The 22,368-nt window shown below is 42.4% G+C and overlaps 1 pseudogene; it reads left to right on the forward strand.

The window, feature by feature from the left end:
- Nucleotides 1-15,626: 15,626 nt before the first annotated feature.
- On the forward strand, nucleotides 15,627-16,609 carry LOC115848245 (GTP-binding nuclear protein Ran-like; annotated as a pseudogene).
- Nucleotides 16,610-22,368: the final 5,759 nt, after the last annotated feature.

Raw genomic sequence — 22,368 nt, forward strand, 5'->3', positions numbered from 1 at the left:
ATTACTGGTAGCTCTTCCTTCTTTTTAAATTCCCTGCAGCCACGATCCTCATTCCTTGGCCACTGCTTCTCCCAACTATAGTTCACACAATGGTTGGTCAATCCTCTCATCACCTGCAGATTTTCACTTTACTTCCTTGAAGGCTCCTCCGAAGCCTGCATTTCCAGATCCCTGTGGGTACATCTCCTTTTGCACTTTGGTGGGTCTACCAGCATTATTCCTGGTATTCTTTCCTCAGCTCTCTTAGGAGGTCAAATCAGTTCATCAGAAACCAGAATAAGAGCAGAAGGAGGCTCCCAGGAAGCACAGCCTGACATTTGCCTTTCAGGCAGAAGAAAGGCAGGATTGCCCATGGGTGCCCTTGGCTGAGAGCTTTGCTACAGTGCTCCCTCTTCTAGAGTGAGAACTGGCCTTTTAATACGTAATTCAGAAAAGCAGTTTTCGGGAATTCCCTGGTGGTCCAGTGTGGTTAGGACTCTGTGTGTTCACTGCCACGGGCCCGGGTTTGATCCCTGGTCAGGAACACAAGCAGCACGGCCCGGCCAAAAAAAAAAAACCCCAAAAAACAAAATCAGTTTTCATCTGGGTGGGAGCAATTTTGGTCCCCTAGGGACAGTGTCTAGAGACATTTTTGAGTGACACAACTTAGGAGTGGGGGGACACCTACTGGTAGAGGCCAGGGATGTTGTTAAACATTCTGCAATGCACAGGACATCCTCACCAGAAACAATTATCTGCCCTCAAATGTCAATAGTGCCAAGGTTAGGAAACCCTGCATAAGAGTTATGAATATAGGCCGGGAGCGCGGGCCTGGTGGTGCCGCCGCTGGCTCTGCCCTACGCCGCCGCGCCGCGCCGCGCCGCCCGCTGCCTACGGCCGGCAGTGCGCGCAGGGCCTGGAGGCTGCGGGCGCCGGGGTCTACCAGTGCAGCGTGCGCGCCAGGAGCCTGTACACCGGGGCCGAGCGGCCGGCGCACATGGGCGTCCCCCACCACCCGCACTGGACGAGGCCCTCTCGGACCACCCGAGCGGACCCACATCGCCCCTGAGCGCCCTCAACCTCGCCGCCGGCCAGGAGGGCGCGCCCACCGCCGCCGGCCATCACCACCAGCATCACGGCCACCACCACCCGCAGGCGCCGCCGCCCCCGCCAGCTCCCCAGCCCCAGCCGGCGCCGCGGCCCAGGCGGCGTCCTGGTATCTGAACCACAGCGGGGACCTGAACCAGCTCTCCGGCCACACGTTCGCAGCCCAGCAGCAGACTTTCCCTCACATCAGGGAGATGTTCAACTCCCACCGGCTGGGGATTGAGAACTCGACGCTCGGCAAACCCCAGGTGAACAGCAACGCGAGCTGTCCGCTGCCCTGCAGATCTACCTACGCCTTCTCTCTACCGCCACGCAGCTCCATATTCCTATGACTGCACGAAATAGTCAGCTGCCCCGGCCCTCCTCTGCCCTGGCCCTCTCCGGCTTCGCTTAGCAGTCGCGCCCCTCTCAAACAGGCTGCAGAGACGCAAAAAGAACCCAAACTTGCCCACCGCTTTTTCCGCAGACCCGGGAGCAGAGAGAGCGCGCGCGCCAGCCTCAGCCCTCCGCGAAGCTGCAGGTGACTTTAATTCGCCGCCTCGTTTCTGAGATCCCAAGAGGCCCCAGTACACGGACGCGGCCCAACGAAATGAATAATGATTTTAAAATCCCGCTCCCCTTCCAGGATGGCTGTGCTCACTGCTCCACTCGGGGTTTCAAAAATTATAACTTATGGACCAAATCCCGTAGCGACCCAGTAATGACTCTCTGTAGAGACCCCCGTAGACCTCTGGGGGTCTCTATAGATTATGTATGTGCTGTGTGTAATTCTAAATTTCTCTAACCGTGCTGTACAAATGTGTGGATTTGTAATCAGGCTATTTTTTTGTTGTTTTTCAGAGCCATTAATACAATATTTAAAGTTGAGTTCCCTGGATCATTTCTCATCTTGCCCGACCATTTCTAACTGCCAAAGTGAAAATTCAAGAAACCCATGTGGGGTTTCCCCCCTGTACAATTATGAGATATAATTCTTTTCCCAGTTGTAGGTCTTTTACAAAACAAGAAAATAATTTATTTTTTGTTGGTGGTGGTGGATAAAGAAGTCAAGTATCTGATACTTTTTATTTACAAAGTGTGATGGTGTTGTATAGTAGATTCCTCCCCCAGCATTCCTAAAAGAAAAAAAAAAACCACTAAAAATTTAACTTGACCTGTGTTTGTCTTATGTGGTCTTAATTGTTGTACTTGCCTTAAAATAAACCCATGTTGTTTTTCTGCCCTCCACACAAAAAAGAGTTATGAATATAAACACTTTTTAATTATAAAAATATTTCCAACATTGCAGCATGATACGAACTCCACAAAGTGAGAGCGGTGCTTAATGAGGTGTGCCTGCACTTACTTGGCTGAACAAGCCTTGTGCGAGGCACTGGCCTTTCCCAAGCAGGCACTCTGTACCAGGTTGCCCTGGGAGATCTCTGGCTGTGACTCAGTAACTTGGCCCTTCCTCGGGTGATTTGGGCATCATGCTTACCGTAATTCCAGAAGATGGAGGGCTAGTGTAAGATTTATTAAAAACACATTAGAGAAGCTAGCAGGAAGCTCTTGCTAGTTATCTAGTACTTATACTTATCAAAGGAGTCTTACTAATCTTCAATTTAAAAAAAATTTAAAAATTAATTGATTACTTCTGATGACATAGTAAATGCTTATATTAACTTCCTATCATTTCATTGACTTATTGATTTATTTTGAATAAATATTTGGTAGTATCTGTCTCATATAAAAAAGGAGTCTTACGAACTCTATGCCAACTGTGTGTATGTGTGTGTGTATGTGCGTGTGTAAATAATTAATTAAATTACTTTTGACTGAGACCTGATGATTTTGGGACAGGGGAAGTAAATAAGGGTGGAATTTTGAAAAAGTAAAGTCTCCCCATTCAGATTATAACCTCCATATTATGTTTATCTTTTCTAGAAGGTGGAAGGAAACTAACATCACTTGAGTACCAGCTACATGTCAGGGAATTTTCTGCCTTGACTCATTACATTCTTACGAAAAGTCCTTGGGATAGATATTGTTATCATCCCAACATAATAAACAAAACAGAAACGGGGACTTAGAGAGAAGACTCGCTTGTACATATAACAAATACGTTTACCAAAAACACACATATACCAGGAGAGTTTATTTCTATTTTCACCTTATGTTCAAAATAAATGACCAGAGGGGGAAAACAAGCTTGATCACTTTTAAGAGCAGAGTCAATTTATGTCTTCAGAAAGACAAGTGGAATTTTTAGCAGAGGATAATTTTTAGTATTTTTGGCCAAAGAGCTTGAATATAAATAGGGTCTTCAGAGAAATGGAGAAAATATCTCTAGAACTCAGGAATATCAGAATTGATAAATATGCAGGTAAATATAAAAGTGCGGGGGGCTTCCCTGGTGGCTCAGTGGTTGAGAATCCACCTGCCAATGCAGGGGACACGGGTTCGAGCCCTGGTCCGGGAAGATCCCACATGCCATGGAGCAACTAAGCCCGTGCACCACAACTACAGAGCCTGTGCTCTAGAGCCCGTGAGCCACAACTACTGAGCCCACGTGCCGCAACTACTGAAGCCTGCGCACCTAGAGCCTGTGCTCCACAACAAGAGAAGCCACCGCAATGAGAAGCCCGCGCGCAGTAACGAAGACCCAACACAAATAAAAGTAAATTTAAAAAAAAAAAAGTGTGTATGTGCTCTTCTCTTAATTTTTTTAAAAAGGATAAGATTGTTTAAGGTGATAGTTATAACAGTATTGTTAGGTTTAAAACATACATAAATGTAAGATATATTGCAAAAGCACAAAAGATGGGAGCAGGAAATGGAGCTATACTGCTACAAAATTGCTATATTCTACCGGCATTAGGTCAATAGATACACATCCAATTCTATCTCCCACCCTAAGCCAAGGACCTCTAAGACCTCTCTGCCACCCCAGACACAACTCTATGAGTTCCTTTCTTCCTCTACCAGACTCCATTTCCAGAAAGAATAAAGCCCAGAAGTGAACAGGCATTGAGTTCATGGAAAATTGATGGTCTCTCTGGGGTATGAAAAGTGATGGAGGGGAGTGTCCTCTCTGAGGGGCAAAGATCCTTGGCAGGGTAGTGGTACAATGATACAGTATAATGGTTTAACAAAGGCTTGGGTCAGAGAAACGCAAGTTAAATCCCAGTCTGGCCAATTATGAACTAAATAAACTTGGGCGTGTCTCATAACTTCCCTGGGTCATGGTTTCCTCATCTGTGAAAAAGGCAAAACAATAAAATCTGAGCCATAGAGTTTTTGTGAAGATCACATAAGATGATTTATGTAATGTGCACAGCATACTGCCTGGTATGTAAGAGACGTTTCATAAACAGAAAAGATTAGTATTAGAACAAACAGTGCAAAATGCAGGCCTTGCTTCATGATGTCAACTACTCGGATGCAAACCTTACAGGGTTACAGCTCCCAGCGAAAGCGTCAGCCTGGAGCTGCGGCAATTTCTCATGTCTCATGGAGAATTTCAGCTCATGTTTCCCACAGCATGTTGTAAGTATCAGGGTTGGACCTGGACTTTCCCAGACAAGTTTTCCCCAGTTTTCTTCCTCCAGCCTCTCTAGGGACTCAAATATTCCCACAAGGTCTTTTGTCATTGATGGCCCCCTCCTCCACAGTTCCCCTCCGGGGGCTATGTCCTCACTCCCTGGGGCAGGGTGTGGCCCAGGGTGAGTTCTGCAACACAGAACAGCATGAGGAGGCAGGGTCATGGCCCAAGGGCGAGCACAGGACACTCAGATCTGAGCTTTTGCCAGGGAAAAGTGTCTGCCAGCCTCCCGGTTGACAGCGCCCCAGGCAAGGAGTCAAGCTGAGCCCTTCACACTGTGTGGCCTTGGTCAGCTCACTCTACATCTCTGAGACCATCAGCTTCCTCACGGGAAAGATAAGAGGACATCCATACCTCGGGTTTTGTGAGGATTACATGAGGTCACGTGGAATGGAAGAACTTGGTCATTGCAAAGATTCTGCAAAAGGTAGAAGTTGCCAGCAACTCACTCTTTCTGGGTTCCAGATTTTTCCTCTTTAAAAAAAGGGGGATTATCTTTATTATTTTATCAATGTTACAAGAAAGGTGAGCAAAATGGACTCTTCTGTAACTCTGCCACCAAAAGGAAGCTACTCTTCATATCTTGGTAGAATTTGTTTCAGAGTGGGGAGAAATTAGGAGCTTAGGGTCTTCTAACAGTCCTTCTGAAGTCACCAGAGTTTCCAAGTTAGAACCGTGGTATTTCAGCTTAGAAACCCTGTACAAAGGAGTTCAAAAAAGAGTAGCTAGCAGAGGCCAGTAGAGGTGTTGAAGTGCATGAGGACCACTTTCACCCTTGCTCAGGCCCTGATGAGCCGACCATACTAACTTCCTCTGCACCTTATAATAATTAACTGCCCAGGTCACACACTGGCCAGCAATCAATGCATCAGCATTGTGATCTAATCCAGGGCCTATGCAGCATTCACTGTGAGATCTGTTAGATCCACATGTCGCTGTGTTTGCTCTCCCCAATCCTGCAGCCTGTCCTCTGCAGAATGGTTCCCCTTGTGGGACTCGAGGGACATTGTTCCAGCTAATGATTAAGAACTCTCCAGACAATAGGGGCTTCTTAGACAATGGGTGAATTTCCAGGATGTCCGGCCCCCTTCCGAGAAGGAGGGAGATAAACAAAATGTAAAAAAGGTATCTGTCAAAGACCAATCAGGAAGCTGGGGACAAGTTCCCTCTCTGGTCCGAGGCTAAGCCGGGACCAATCAGCAGGAAAACACAACCAAATCTATAATTTACATACGGAGAAGTGGGAACCTATAAAACTGACATATTCGCGCCCAAAAGGGGTTCCTTCTTCGGCCTCCTGCGTGAGGACCAAGGAACCCCGGTGCACCGGCCTTCAATAAACCTCTTGCGTTTTGCATCGGCTTCCGACTCTTGTTGTTTCCTGGGCGAGTCGAAACTCCTAGGAGACCGCGGAAGTCTAACACCCTCAACTCACCATTCCTGCTCTGGAGACCCTGGTGTTGGCTGGAAAGACCAGGTGAGGTAGGAGATGGCAGTGCCAATGAGGGCCTGAAAAAAATACTCATCTTATGCCCAGCAAGTGCAGTGTTGAGCTTCCTGTGGCGACCGGGCATGGAGGACAGAATAGCTCAAGCAGATCTGATCACAATCTTCCAGGAAACTTGGGCTCTGGTGGGAGTAGTCAAGGGCTTCCAACTTTGTCAGTGAGAACTAACATTTTTAGCCAAGTGGTGCTTCATCTCATGGGGTCCTCACAGCAAACATAATACCCAGTTTACAGACAAGGGAACCGAGAATCATAGAGTTAAAGTAATATGCTCAGCGCTAGCCAACTGGTCAGTGGTGGAGCTGCATTACAAACCCAAGGCTCGGGATGCCTTAGTCCCAAAGGATTGTTTCCTGGGGTGGCTTAGTTCACTTCTGCTGAGTAGATTCTCACACTTCCTGTTTCCACTGAATGTTTTCACTGATGTTTTTCCTCCTGCTTTCAACTCGGGCCTCATGACTCCTCATTCCCTTTCACGCTTAGAAACCTGCCTCACTAAACTTGGTCTTTCTCCAAGGCCCCAGGCACCCTCTCCCTCTGTCCTCTAACTCAAGCTCTTATCTCTGCCTGGAATGTTTTTCTCCCACTTTTCAACAAACTCCCACTCATGCCTCAAGTTTCATATTAAATAAAAATCTCCATGGAAGCTTCACCCCAGACAGAATGGTTCTCCTTTTCTTTTCACAGAACCTTATCTTGGCCCTACTTTAAACTTTATCACATTATACTGTAACTGTTTAACTTAGTATTTTCTCAACCTAGAGTATGAGTCCCATAAGTAGGAACTGTGTCTGACTCCTTTGCCACGGTACCCTAAAACCCAAAACCATGCCTTGCATAAAGTGAGGACATCATTCTGACTTTTCAAATGGGCTGAGAAGCAGGCTGGCAAGGGGTAGCCTAATCCTAACACTTCATGAATTTTTCTCTCAAAGAAAATCTTCACTGGCTAGTCCAGAAGCCCTCAGATACCAGCTGTCTACTTCAATTTTGTCTGCTGGACTCAGGTGTTTTACAAATTATTTTTCTTAAAGGCGAATTTATATTTGATTTGGAAAATAGAATAGGAGGGAAAACAAACAAAAAAGAAGCGTGGGAATATCCCATTCAGAGGGAGGACTAGGATAGACTAAGGGCTATAGGGCTATAGGGGTCCTGGCTGCTCTGGGACTCAGTCTGGCTCTGCCCTTGCTGACCTGGAGATGCTGAGTATTTCCGAGTCCTCAAGGCTCCAACCTCTTCATCTGTAAATGGAGCTGAATAATACCTACCCCAGGTGTGTCATGAGACAAAATGAAATGGCACAGGCAAAGCACGTACCACAGTGCCTGGCAGAGAGTCTAAGGAAAATGTTACTATTATTACTTGTGTCTTCCCAAACCTTCATTTATCCAAAATTCTTGTTTTATAAAGGAATCAACATGTACATTCCACCTTAAACTCTATGTTTTTAAACTTTTCCTCTAGGTTCCATATAAATTAGCTCCCAAAGAAGACAAGTATCGTGTCTCCGATCTCTGAAATATCTTCTCAGATGGAACAAGGCATATTTGTGGAAAGTACTCCATCCTTGAAAGATCGTGGGATTAAATCAAATGATAAAAGCTCAGCTAATTTAACAATGATCTCGATTTCTCTACTAAACCTCCAGCAGCTATGGAAGATGTTGCTTCCCTCTGCAAATCCCATGTAAATTTACCAACTTGGAAATTTGTGGTCACCTACTCCCATGATTCCACTTTGCCCCAATCACACCCCCCTCCAAATGAAGTTTTCCCAAGATAAATGTATCACCATTCCATGTCCCACACCTTTCTTCTAATCTGACACCCTTCTAATCTGGCTGATCCCTGGTAACCCCTGGCCCAGAGCTGGAAACATTGTTCAGAAAACTCTACAGCCTCCTTTATCACCATGAGTTGACCAGATGTGGTTCAAGTTGATCTAATGAGCCAGGCCTCTCACATTAAGGTTGGCCCATTCAAACTACAGCTGTCGCTGTCTTAATCATCTAATCTTGATCTGTCTGTTACCACAGGCACTGGTCACAGGAGTCTATTTAAGTGTAAATTTATATTAATTACAATTCAATAAAATAAAATATTCTATCAACTCCTCAGTCTCACTAATCACATTGCAAGTGTTTGATAATCTCATGTGACTTGTGGCTAATATATTAAACAATGCAGACATAGAACATTTCCATCACTGCAGAAAAAGTTCTATTGGAAGGCATTGCTTTGAGCTTTATAAAGCTGATGTCTAAATAATAATTGCTAATTAAAAATCATGACATCAGATGAATGGGTAAAGAAGATGTAGCACATATATACAATGGAGTATTACTCAGCCATAAAAAGGAACGAAAGTGAGTTATTTGTAGTGAGGTGGATGGACCTAGAGACTGTCATACAGAGTGAAGTAAGTCAGAAAGAGAAAAACAAATACCGTATGCTAACACATACATATGGAACCTAAAAAAAAAAAAATGGTTCTGAAGAACCTAGGGGCAGGACAGGAATAAAGACGCAGACATAGAGAATGGACTAGAGGACACGGGGAGGGGAAAGTGTGAGCTGGGACAAAGTGAGAGAGTGGCATAGACATATCTACACTACCAAACGTAAAATAGCTAGCTAGTGGGAAGCAGCCGCATAGCACAGGGAGATCAGCTCAATGCTTTGTGTCCACCTAGAGGGGTGGGGTAAGGAGGGTAGGAAGGAGATGCAAGAGGGAGGAGATACGGGGATGTATGTATACATATAGCTGACTCACTTTGTTATACAGCAGAAACTAACATTATTGGAGCAATTATACTCCAATAAAGATGTTAAAAAAAATCATGATGTCAGAATTTTACAAGGGTTGAATATTATAGAAGTTTTTTTTACATTTAGTGTATTGGTATTTAGTTCCAATTATTCATAAAGGAATAAAATTCAAAGATGTGTATTAATTGTTGAAGCATGTATTTGAACTTTTTACTCAGGGCATAAGAGTGTGATATGAAAAGAGCCTGAGGCAGGAATAGGTAGTGAAGGGACTTGGGAAATGGAGCTCTCCTATTTCATAGGCACCCACAATATGGATTTCCAACTGAAGGAACTGGAGATGATACAGGAATGGACCCATGTTTTTGGAGGATTAAGTGGGTGTTGGACTGGAGGACCCACAGGCATCACACCAGGTGAAGATCATTACTAAAAGATGTGCTGATGAAATAATGATGTGGTCAAAGATGTTCATCAATATTACTTATGAATATAAAATATTTGAATCAGATTTAATACTCAAAAGGAGGAGACTACTTATGTAACTTATAGTAGACCAATGGTGCAAAATGAATGTATTTATGATAGGCTATGGAGTGGGACTTCTTCTGTTGTCTCATAGATTTTAGCTGAGATTTCACAGCTAAAGACAATCATCGATGTTCCAAACTCATTCTATGAAGCCAGCCTCACCCTGATACCAAAATTTGACAAAGATAAAGAAAATTATAGGTTATTTTTAAAAAGAAAGAAAGAAAATCACAGGCCAATATTACTGAAGAACATAGATGCAAAAAATCCTCAACAAAATATTAGCAAACAGAATTCAACAATACATTACAACAATCGTGTATCATAATCAGATGAGATTTATCCCAGGGATGCAAAGGTGGTTCAATATCCACATCAGGTACTTCCCTGGTGGCGCAGTGGTTAAGAACCCGCCTGCCAGTGCAGGGGACACGGGTTCAATCCCTGGTCCAGGAAGATGCCGCAGAGCAACTAAGCCCATGGGCCACAACTACGGAGCCTGTGCTCTAGAGCCCACAAGCCACAACTATTGAGCCCGCGTGCCACAACTACTGAAACCCGTGCGCCTAGAGCCTGTGCTCCACAACTAGAGAAGCCACCACAGTGAGAAACCCACGCACCACAACAAAGAGTAGCTCCCGCTCGCCACAACTAGAGAAAGCCTGTGTGCCACAACAAAGACCCAACATAGCCAAAAAAAAAAAGAGTAAAGGGAATGTGGGCTGGGGAAGGGACAGAGTGGGAAGTTAGGGTTAGCCGATGCAAATTATTATATAGAGAATGGATATACAACAAGGTCCTACTGTATAGCACAGGGAACTATATTCAATATCCTGTGATAAACCATAATGGGAAAGAATACAAATAAGAATGTACATACATATGTATATGTATAACTGAATCATTTTGCTGTACAGCAGAAATTAACGCAACACTGTAAATCAGCTATACTTCAATTAAAAAAAAAAAAAGAGTAAAGGGAATGTGGTGAAGCCAAAGGAGGGGTCAGAGGCTTAGCTCTGGTTGGAATCTGGGACTCTTCTAATGGGAATTTTACTATGTCCTTTTGTATCCTGTCGGCACATCCTGATTGGAACAAAATTCCCCCTTTAATTCAACCAGAACTAAGTGAATATCTGCCTGTGAACAAAGAATTACTTCAGTCAAAGATCCTACATGGGAGGTTGACTACTGTACAGGATGCTATATATAAAGGTATGGAATGACTCTGAAGATTTTGAAGAAGGTGTATTGATTCAAGATAGAAATTAGTAGGCTATCAGTAGGGCTGAGTTGCTTAAGAAACCTTTAATGCAGTAATCAGTAAGGGAACCTGTCCTAGAAGGTGGATGCCCAAGAAAGGAGTTGACTGCTGAAACTTTTCATTAGACAAATCCGGAGAATCTTTTGGTGCAGTGGTGGAGAGAGCTGTTTAACCTGAAGTCAGGAAGTAGTATTAGGCTCATAAATAAAATGAATAAATAAAATCTCTTGCATCTGCAAGGGAGCAGAAAGTAGTCAGAGTGAGACTGGAAGGAAATTCTGTTAGGAGTTTATGAATTAGATCCCTTCCCAATTAGCCTTGTGACTCAGCCTGGGACGTTTCCAAATGAGAATTGATGGAAAAAGGTCAGAAGCCTTGGGCCACAGTCCTAAGGGAGAAATACATAAGGTGTATACAGTAATGAGTACAGTGGTGAGATAAAGTAAGATCCTTAGAGCATGACTAGGAGAGTTAGATATTCACAATAAATCAAGGAGCTTTTTCTGAAGCTTAAATGCTAAAAACTCCCTGGGTCCACAGGTGCCTGCTTGGAATTCCCTCATTCACCGTAGTCATGTAATATATGGTGGCCACAAGGGATGAATTACTTGGGTAAACAGTAAATTAAGGATATAAGGATGAACGCCTGTGATTGGATATCCCAGAAGTTACACGGACACCAACACAACTCAAGCAGCCTTCATAGGAAGATATATGAAGAGAGACATGGAATTTTAATCATTGATTCTTCCAAAATTTTGCAAACAGTTGGCACTAGATGTCCCAATTGCATCGAGTGCATCACTCATGTCAAGTGCATCGCTCATGGAAGTCCCTCCCCCCATCCATCTTACCGTTTGGCTTCGTCATTCATAGCTCTTATAACCTAGCAGCTGAGAGCTGGGACTGCAATCAGCTTCTTCCTAAAGAAACCGTAAGTGTGGATTTCAAATACTGTGACAACACAACAAGAAGAGTATGTTTCATGGGCTGAGAGTGTAATTTGCTTTCTCATAAAATTTACTTGTGCCTTTGGGCCACGTCATAACTGGTCTAATGTAGACTCCTTCCTTATTTAAATAGACTTCTAATGGGTTTACTAGGTACTCCAAGCTTTTCTCAAGCATCCTTCTTTTAAAAGTTTTATCCAGGCAAAGCAGGGAGTTAATGACCCTCGCTGATTTTCCACCCCATAACATTTTCACCCAGTGTCTTAGACCTCACACACTGAAATGGCACATTTCATCTTCTCTCCCTGAAGACCTGCAGTTCTGAACATTCACTCCCATGCTTGCACGTGAGCGTACAGGAACTTCGGGAACCCAATATTTAAATAATGGTGCCATCAGGTAGCCCTTCTTCCGAACACATAGGGGAAAAGACAAGGCATTCAGCACTCTGGAATATATTTATTCCTTCATCATAGCCTAGGGCCTCTCCCACCAGCCCTGCCACTATTCAGCCTTGTCCTAATAAGGACAATGGAGCTGGTGATCAGGACAAGCAAAGATGTTGACCTTGCTGGAACCATGGAACCAGATACCTTTTACTCCAGCCTTTGGCTCTGATCTGTCTCCATGCTGTGGAGAATGTACTCCAGCCAACACAAGATACTTAGCCTCTCTACCCACTGACTATTAAATCAGATTCCAAGTCTTTTATACAGTTTAATTATGAAAGCCTAAAAAAAAAAAAAAAGGAATTATGCCGCATTTGGCTTCCTCTAACAATATATGACCTAGCATAGCAGAGAAACTAATTGTATATTGATTACGTTCTCAACACAGGACTGGATCATAATGACACTCTAGAACTCAAGTATGCAAAAGCATTTAAAGGTTATCAGAAATTTTAAAACATGAGTTTAACATTTTTCAAAAATAATGTTCCACCTAGATCCATATCAAGGTTGCTTATATTTGTTGCCACATAGAATATATACTATTAATCACATGGAGATGTGGAGTCATAATATATATAACAGAATTGATATAGTCTATGCATTACAAGCTAAAATGTTTTAATCCTTTCTCACTCATAATGTCCAAGTACAAAATAATAATTTATCCCCTTAGCAAAAAGAAAATATCCTGGCACCAATAAGATAACAGAATTAAGATTTGCCCGGGACTTCCCTGGTGGTCCAGTGGTTAAGACTCCACGCTTCCAGTGCAGCAGGCACGGGTTCGATCCCTGATCAGGGAACTAAGATTCCACGTGCTGCGTGGCAAGGCCAAAGAATTAAAAAAAAAAAATTTGCCCAATATGAACCAAAATCCCTGAACATTAAAAGCCTAGATTCTCTGACTCTTACCCAAATACTCACAGCTCCCCATTCTCCCATTCATGAGTTGTTCCTGCCCACACTTATAGGAAAGAAAGGACACCATGACTGAAAGTCCAATATGCAGAGGGAAAGTTCTGCAAAGAACAATTGGGGTGCTGTTACCAGATGGAGGATAGTGGACGAAACCAAAAATATTCACTACATTCTACCCCTTGACTCTTTAACTCATATGCACTGTTTTCCATTCATAAACTTTTTAAGTCTTATGATTAAAATAGCCAAAAGCATTTAACACAACCCAAAAAGAGACCATCGGAAGTCCCGTTCACTACCTCAACTACCTTCAGAGCTAGGGTTTTACAGGTAAAGTCCCTTCTCTTTTAGCACTACCTGAATCCTGCCCGGAAGTTCTGCAACCAGTGTATCAAATGGCAAGTTTCAACATCAACCAACATATCTTAAATAAAACAGTAAGTAAAACGGAAAAGAGGGAATTTCTTGTAATTCTATAATACAAGCAAGGAAAAATAAGTAGCATATTTGTGCTGTATCTTATAAGGCCGTATGTTTAAAAACATTCCTCCTTTTTTAACATTTAAACATTTAAACAATGTTTAAAAACATTCCTCCTTCAAATATTGTACATTCCATATTGCCCCACCTTTGGCCAGAACCTCTGTTTAACTGGGCTCTTTACACATTGGGTAACGCAAAGTAACATTCTAGACAGAAGAAATACGAGCTCATGGTGGGACTTCCTGGGCAGTTTTTAATCTTTCCATCTTTCAGGCTTTCATGCTTTCTAACTTCCATGAACCTTTACCACCTCAGATGATGTACAATACATGCTCTAGGGCTTCAGAGTCCCTTCGGTGAAGCGTTAACCATATCCCCCCTGATAGGCTCATTCACTTTAGATAAAAATAAACCCTCCTTTTCCTGCTTTACCAGGTGAAAGAGAATTCCAATTGAGCCCATAAATGTGGGTTAAGGAAGCTGTGACACCACAGAAAAAAGAGGCTTAGCCGGAAATGAAATATAACTGCAATGAAATTGCCTGGTCCGATACAAAGTCCTTCCCTCTAATGGAATGCTACTGGGTACATGAGTGTCTCAAGCTTTCTCAAGAACTTTCAATTGTTAGTTTTCTACTAGACAGAACAGAAAATGCAATGGAAAAAAATAAAGGAAATTTAATGATCCTCATTGTTTTGTGCCTCACACCTCTTTCATCTAAAATTTTGTGCTGTATGCTTTCTACTGAAATGGAACATCTCACTTATTTCCCCCAGAGACATGCAGTGCAGGACTTTCACTGCACGTGATAACAGAGATACTTCATGCAAAACACCAAGGTTTCCAGCATCCTGGGGGATATTTATTCAATTCATTATAGCCTAGACCCTCTCCCATTCAGTTTTCCTTCTCTTTATTGGGAGCTGGGCTAGTGAGTAAGTTAAACAAAAATGTTGACACTGTTGGAACCATGGAGCAAGGCACCTCCAGACTCCTGGCCCAACAGTGAGGAATAGACATCAAGAGTTTAGCTTCTACTAGGTAGATCTTAAATATTCTCACAACACACACACACACAAATGGTAATTATATGAGGTGATGGATATGTTACTTTGCTATCACTTCACAGTGTATACGTATATCAAAACATCATGTTGCACACCTTAAATATAATTTTTATTTATCAACTGTACTTCAATAAAGCTGGGGGGGGTAGGCCTGACTAGTCACCTCATGTTTCTACATTTCAAGCTTTTTATCTTCTGTTAAACTTTACTGCTTAAAACAGTGGTATTATGCAATTTGGTGTTTGCTTCACTTACCCTATTGGGATACATTAACCCTATTTTCTTCTGATATGGTCAACTGAATAAAATTGAGGATCCAGAAATAAATTCTTACATTTTTGATCAATTGATTTCCAACAAAGGGGCCAAGATAATTCAATGGGGAGCTCAGTTTTTTCAGCACGTGGTGCTGGGACGATAGAATATACACATGCAAAAGAGTAAAATTGGACCTCTACCTCACATCATATACAATAACTAACACAAAATGGATCAAAGACCTAAATGTAAGAGCCAAAACTATAAAACTCTTAGAAGAAAACACACAGAGGCAAATCTTTGTCACCTTGGGTTAGGCAATGGTTTGTTAGAATGACACTAAAAGTACAAGTGACAAAAGAAAAAACAGATACATTGGTCTTCATCAAAGTTTTAAAAATTGTGCTTTAAAGGGCACTATCAAGAAAGTGGAGGGAATTCCCTAGAGGTCCAGTGGTTACAATTCCACGCTTCCACTGCAGGGGGCACGGGTTAGATGCCTGGTTGGGGAACTAAGATCCCGCAAGCCCTGCAGTCAGCCAAAAAAAAAAAAGTTTTATTCATAATTGCCAAAAAATGGAAATAAACCAGATGTCCATCAGTTGATGAATGGGTAAACAAAATGTGCTATATTCATACAATGGAATATTATTTAGCAATAAAGAGGAATGAAGTACTGACACATGCTACAACATGGATGAACCTTAAAAATATTATGTTAAGATGGGGCACAGAGATGCTTCTGGAAGAAATATCACAATGACTGCCCAAGGAGAACCCCAAGTTCAGTTCAAACTTATACTGGTTGGTGATGGTGTTACTGGAAAAACTATTTTCATGAAACATCATTTGACTGGTAAATTTGAAAATACCTTGGGTGTTGAGGTCCACCCCCTTGTGTTCCACACCAGCAGATGATCTATTAAGTTCAATGTATGGTCAGTTTGTCAGAAGAAATTTGGTGGACTGAGAGATGGCTATTATATCTAAGCCCAGTGTGCATTATAATGTTGGATGTAACATCAAGAGTTACTTAACAAGAATGTGCTTAACTGTAATGGAGATCTCATAGGAGCATGTAAAACACCCCCACTGTGCTGTGTGGCAACAAAGTGGATATTAAGGACAGGAAAGGTAAGACAAAATTGTCTTCCACTAAAAAAGAATCTTCAGGGACTTCCCTGGCGGTGCAGTGGTTAAGAATCTGCCTGCCAATGCAGGGGACATGGGTTCGAGCCCTGGTCCAGGAAGATCCCACATGCCCCAGAGCAACTAAGCCCGTGCACCACAACTACTGAGCCTGCGCTCTACAGCCCGCCAGCCACAACTACTGAGCCCACGTGCCGCAACTACTGAAGCCCACGCGCTTAGAGCCCGTGCTCCGCAGCAAGAGAAGCCACCACAATAAGAAGCCTGCACACCGCAACGAAGAGTAGCCCCCTGCTCGCTGCAACTAGAGAAAGCCTGCGCGCAGCAGCAAAGACCCAATGCAGCCAAATAAATAAATATTTTTTTAAGAAAAGAAATTTCAGTACTATGAAATTTCTGTCCTAAGTAAATTCAACTTTGAAAAGCCCTTCCTCTGGCTGGCTAGAAAATTAATTAGAGACCCTAACTTGGAGTTTGTGGCACGTCTACTCTTGCCCTACCAGACTGTCATGCACAGTCTGGCTGTGTAACATAAGCATGACTGAGAGGTTGCTCAGACAACTGTTCACCCAAATGAGGATGACGACCTGTGAGAAAATGAGTCTGGAGAACAAGGTCAAAAGTCTAGTTTTACAGGCAACTGTCCTGTGATGTCAGTGGTGCAGCATGTTTGCCACGTTATTATTATATAAGTTGAGCAGGATATGTGCTTAACCTTTGGGGTGCTGAAGGAGAAGAACAGGCTTCAGAGTGAATGTGGCAGTTTTAAAAATACCTTCTTTGGGGCTTCCCTGGTGGTGCAGTGGTTGAGAGTCCGCCTGCAGATGCAGGGGCCCCGGGCCGGAAAGATCCCACATGCCGCTCCGCGGCTGGGCCTGTGAGCCATGGCCGCTGAGCGTGCGCGTCCGGAGGCTGTGCTCCGCAACGGGCGAGGCCACAGCAGTGAGAGGCCCTCGTACCGCAAAAAACCCCACAAACCTTCTTTTTTTTTTTTGGACCTGCATATTTAGCTGTTTTAGAATGCAGCTGTTTATTCCTTTAGTGTCTAATAGAAGATTGCTACTATCACATCACAATATTCAGTGGTGAAATCTTGTTACTGTCATTCCTCCCTTTCGTTTAGAATCAGAATAAAGTTTTATTTCAAATATCTTTTTTAAAAAAGAAAGAGAGAGAGAGAAAGGGAAAGGAAAGATTAAGTGAAAGGATCCAGACACAAAAGGCCCTAAATTGTATGATTCCATTTATGTGAAATATACAGACAAGGCAAATTTATAGCGACAGAAAGTAGATTAGTGGTTGCCAGGGGCTAGGGCAATGGGAGAATGGTGTGTGAGTTTTCTTTCTGGGGTGGTGAAAATGTTCGGGAATTAAATAGTGGTGATGGTTGCACCATTTGTGACTGTGCTAAAAGCTATTAAATTTGTGAGTATGTAAATTATATCTCAATTTTTTAAAAACAGTGTGGCAGTTGTACAGGAATGAAAACAGTCATAGATAAATGAGATAGAAAATCCAGAAAGTGATCCAAGTATAACTGAGAAAATGATGAAGCAGCATTTCAAATCAAGGGAAATTTTATATATCCTTCAATAAATGATCAGACAATTTGCTGTTCATTTGATACGGTAGTCAAATTAGATCCCTACTCCACACATTTATACAAAAATAAATATCAAATATATTAAGGTTGTAAATGTAAAAAAAAGATAAACTAATAGAAGAAAATATATGAAAACATTTTTCTAAATTTGGAGTGATAGAGGACTTTCCAAGACAGAAAACTCAGAAGCCCCTATGTTTGTTTGTGTGTTCATGTATTTATGAATGACAGCTTTCATCATATAACTCTATGTATATAATTATATAAACATTAAAAGTACACAATTGAAGAAACCACAACAGGATGAGAGGGCAAATAATACCCCGGGAGAAAATACTTACAGCAAATTAAGACTCATAATTTATAAAGTACTCTCATAAATCAGTAAGAAAAAAGACCAAGATAAAAATAACCGAAGTGTAAGAAGAGGCAAGGCAGTTCACAAACTCAAAATGTCAATAACCATGCTGAAATAATCTCATCCCCACTAGTAGTCAGGGAAATATAAGTTAATGGTCTGCCATTTTTCACCCTTTAAATTTACAGATAAATGAGCGTTGGCAAAGCTGTGATGAACTGGATAATATCTGCTGAATTTTATAATGTGTAATACATGCTTTTGACCCCGAAGCTCACCTCTAAAAATTTGTCATAGAAATAATTGTACATAAAGATCCATGTTCGAGAATGTTCACTACAGCATTATTTGCAATCATCTATCAAAAACAATCTACTATGTTCATAGCAGCACTATTTACAATAGCCAAGACATGGAACAACCTAAATGTCCATTGACAGATGAATGGATAAAGAAGATGTGGTACGTATATACAATGCAATACTAACCAGCCATAAAAAAGAATGAAATAATGCCATTGGCAGCAACATGGATGGACCTAGAGACTGTCATACCAAGCGAAGTAAGTCAGAAAGAGAAAGACAGGACTTCCCTGGTGGTCCAGTAGTTAAGACTCCATGCTCCCAATGCAGGGGGCATGAGTTCAATCCCTGGTCAGGGGAAGATCCCGCATGCTGCGAGGCACGGTCAAAAAAAGAGAGAGAGAGACAAATAACATATGGTATCACTTATATGTGGAATCTATTAATAAAACAAGACAAATGAACATATCTACAAAATAGAAACAGACTCACAGGCATAGAGAACAGACCTGTGGTTGCGGGGGGCGGGGGGAAGGACTGGGAATTTGGGATTAGCAGATGCAAACTTACATATAGGATGGGTAAACAACAAGGTCCTACTGTATAGCAGAGGGAACTATATTCAATATCCCGTGATAAACCATAATGGAAAAGAATATGAGGGAATTCCCTGGTGGTCCAGTGGTTAAGAATCCACCTTCCAATATAGGGGGCACGGGTTCGATCCCTGGTCAGGGAACTAAGATCCCGCAAGCCACGAGGTGTGGCCAAAAATAATAATAATAAATAAATAAAGGAAAATAATTTTAACTGGGAGAACTCTAAAAATGGGAAGATATAAGCTCCATATCAAATGGATCAATGCAGAACAGAAGAACCTTAACACTGAAACCAAGAACACTCTATATAAAGAAAAATCAATAGCAATCTTATCTGCAAGCCCAAGAAGTGTTGCAAAAAGATAGAGGCTTTGTCACCTAAAACACTTATTGGCTTCATTGAAATAAAATTGAAAATAAAAGCCTTTGAAACCACTTGGCAAAGATCATGGGAAACAGCAAAAGCCTTGTTAAATATAAAAAAATTAATAAATAGTTAGGGAAACAGAATACTTTAACAATTAAAAATCACGTCTCTCTATGACATACTGTTGAATGACAAACGCCAATATCACAGAACCACAGGCACTTCCCCTGATTGCTACCCATATCAACACTTGTGACAGTTATCTGTGGGCCAGGAAATCTTCCTCTTTGTTTGGATATCTCAACAATGATTATGCAGTTTTTTCAAAAGATAATAAACTGGAAAAGGAAGAGATGAAGGAAGGGGGAGGGGGAGGAGAAAAGGAATAACAAAAAAGACTCATGGCCCCAAGCATATAAACAGCTCTGAACATATGGGAAAGCCGAAGGAGAAAAACAAGAGAATGGTAAAGGCTGGATGAACACTTCAGATTACTGAATTAGGATGGGATTTCCCTGGCAGTCCAGTGGTTAAGACTCCATGCTTCCACTGCAGGGGGGCAGGGGTTTGATCCCTGGTCAGGGAACTAAAATCTGGCTTGCTGCACTGCACGGCCAAAAAAAAAGAAAAGAAAAGTTTATTGAATTGGGCTCACAGATCCTTGTAGCTGAGAGGGACTTTTGATGCTGAAAACTTGGCCTCTGCGCACTGATGCCAAATGGAATCTTGGAAACAGAGTTTTGGGTGAAGTAGAAAAGAATAGCTTTATTGTTTTGCCAGGCAAACATAGGGGAGGGGAATTTGGTGAGGAGTGAGTTGCTGATAAGGATCAGGGTGTGTGCAGGGCCTGTTTAATCTGGCCTCAGGCGGTCTCCTGATGAGCTTTTGTGGTTCTCCAGGTTATCAAACTATGACCTTCTCTTTGGAATGAAGAATGCCTCATCAAGTAGTTTGTCTCCCATTTGTTGGGGGTTTTAATTCTGCAGAAGAGCTCAAAGATACTGTTCTGTGTGTCCCTTGAGGCAGAACTGGGAACCTGCCCCAAGGCTGCACTACTGTTTCTGGGCTGCTTCTCCCTTGTCTCTGCATCCCCTCCCTTCCCTGATTAGCAACTGTTCGAATCTGCCCTTTGGGACTCAGGGAAGGTCACGGAGGCGGACTCAGGGAAGGTCATGGAGGCTGAAGCCTATTACCAAGAAATGGGGGGACACAGAAAGGCTTCCGTGCCCAGAAGCTCCACAGGGTCCTGCCCGGTTTCATTTTCACAAACTTCTAATTCAGAGATCCCCAAACCAGATCACCTACTAGAATCCCCTGAGGAGCACTTTTAAAATAACTACTAATAAATAAACAAGCAGCTTCTTTGGCCTGCCCTAGTTTTGACCTACTGAATCAAAATATCTGGGATGGGGGATCTCGCTGGTGGCGCACTGGGTAAGAATCTGCCTGCCAATGCAGGGGACACGGGTTCGAGCCCTGGTCCGGAAAGATCCCACATGCCACAGAGCAACTAAGCCCGCGAACCACAACTGCTAAAGCCCCCTAGAGCCGGTGCTCCACGACAAGAAAAGCCACCGCAGTGAGAAGACCGCGCACAGCAACAAAGACCCAACACAGCCATAAATAAATAAATAAGTATATATATATATGGGATGGGATTTGGAAATCTGTACATTAAGAAGCCCACTTGAGTACCGATGACCATTGAACCAGGCCAGGGTTAGGGGATCCGACCCTCCACACAGTAGAAAATTTGAGTATAACTTATAGGCAGCCCTCCCTATACGAAGCTCCTCTGGATCCACAGTCCCGCATCCTCTGACGCAACCAACCAGCACTGCAGGGTTTACTATAGGAAAAAATCCACCCTTAAGTGGACCCACACAGTTCAAACCCATGTTGTTCACGGGTAAACTGTAATTCTGTTCTAAAACCAGACCTGACAACCACTAACGGGCTTTCTGTCTCCATGGACTTGCCTATTCTAGATATTTTGTTTGAATGTGGCCTTTTGTGTCTGGCTTCTTTCACTTACTATGATGTTTCCAGGCTCATCCCGGCTGTAGCATATGTCAGTACTTCATTCCTTTTAAGGCCAAATAATATGCCATTGGATGGATATGCTCTATTTTGTTTATCCACTTATCCACTGATGGACATTTGGGTTGCTTCCAGCTTTTGGCAATTGTAAATAGCATATCAATGAGGATTCATGTGCAAGTTTTTGTTTAAACGCTTGTTTTCAATTCCTTTGGGTATATGCCTGAGAATGGAGTTGCTGGGTCATAGGGTAATTCTATATTTCACTTTTTGAGTAAACACCAAACTTTTTCCTTTTTTAATATGGCTACTAGAAAATTTGAAATGCAAATGTGGCTTGCAATATATTTCTATTGGAGAGTGCTGCTCTAGATATTTCTTTCTGCCTAAGAATTCTAACTGGTACTAACCTCTCATATATGTATATACCCCCTTCCTCCAAACAGGATTTGAGGAACTTAATACTATAAAACAGATTCCATAAAACTGAAAAATCATTGAACCGAGAGTAAAAAAAAAAAAGTCAGAGACAATAAAAGAGGGTAGAGAAACTGAGTAACAATAGCTAACATTCATCGGGTGTGCGTTTTGTGTCAGGCTCTGTGCTAAGTGCTTACTTTATATATTGACTCTTCCCAGAAATCTTGTGAGGTGGGCAAAGTGATAATGTTATTATCCTCATTCATTTTGCATAAAGATGATAAGCAACAAAGAGTCTAAATTCAAACCCAGCCCTGGCTCCAAAACCCAGGCTCTTGGGTAGGATGAATTGGGAGATGGGGATTGACATATATACACTATTGATACTATGTATAAAATAGATAACTAATGAGAACCTACTGCCTAGCACAGGGAACTCTACTCAATGCTCTGTGGTGACCTACATGGGAAGGAAATCCAAAAGAGGGGATATATGTATACGTATAGCTGATTCACTTTGCTGTACAGTAGAAACTAATACAACATTGTAAAGCAACTCTACTCCAATTTGAAAAAAAAAAAAAAAGCTCTTGGCTTCCTGGTAGCCAAAATGAAATATCATCTCTCGATAGCAACATAAGAGATGTCCAATAAATTATTTCC

Source organism: Globicephala melas, chromosome 15 (genome assembly GCF_963455315.2).
Source record: "Globicephala melas chromosome 15, mGloMel1.2, whole genome shotgun sequence".
NCBI classification, from domain to species: Eukaryota; Metazoa; Chordata; class Mammalia; order Artiodactyla; family Delphinidae; genus Globicephala; species Globicephala melas.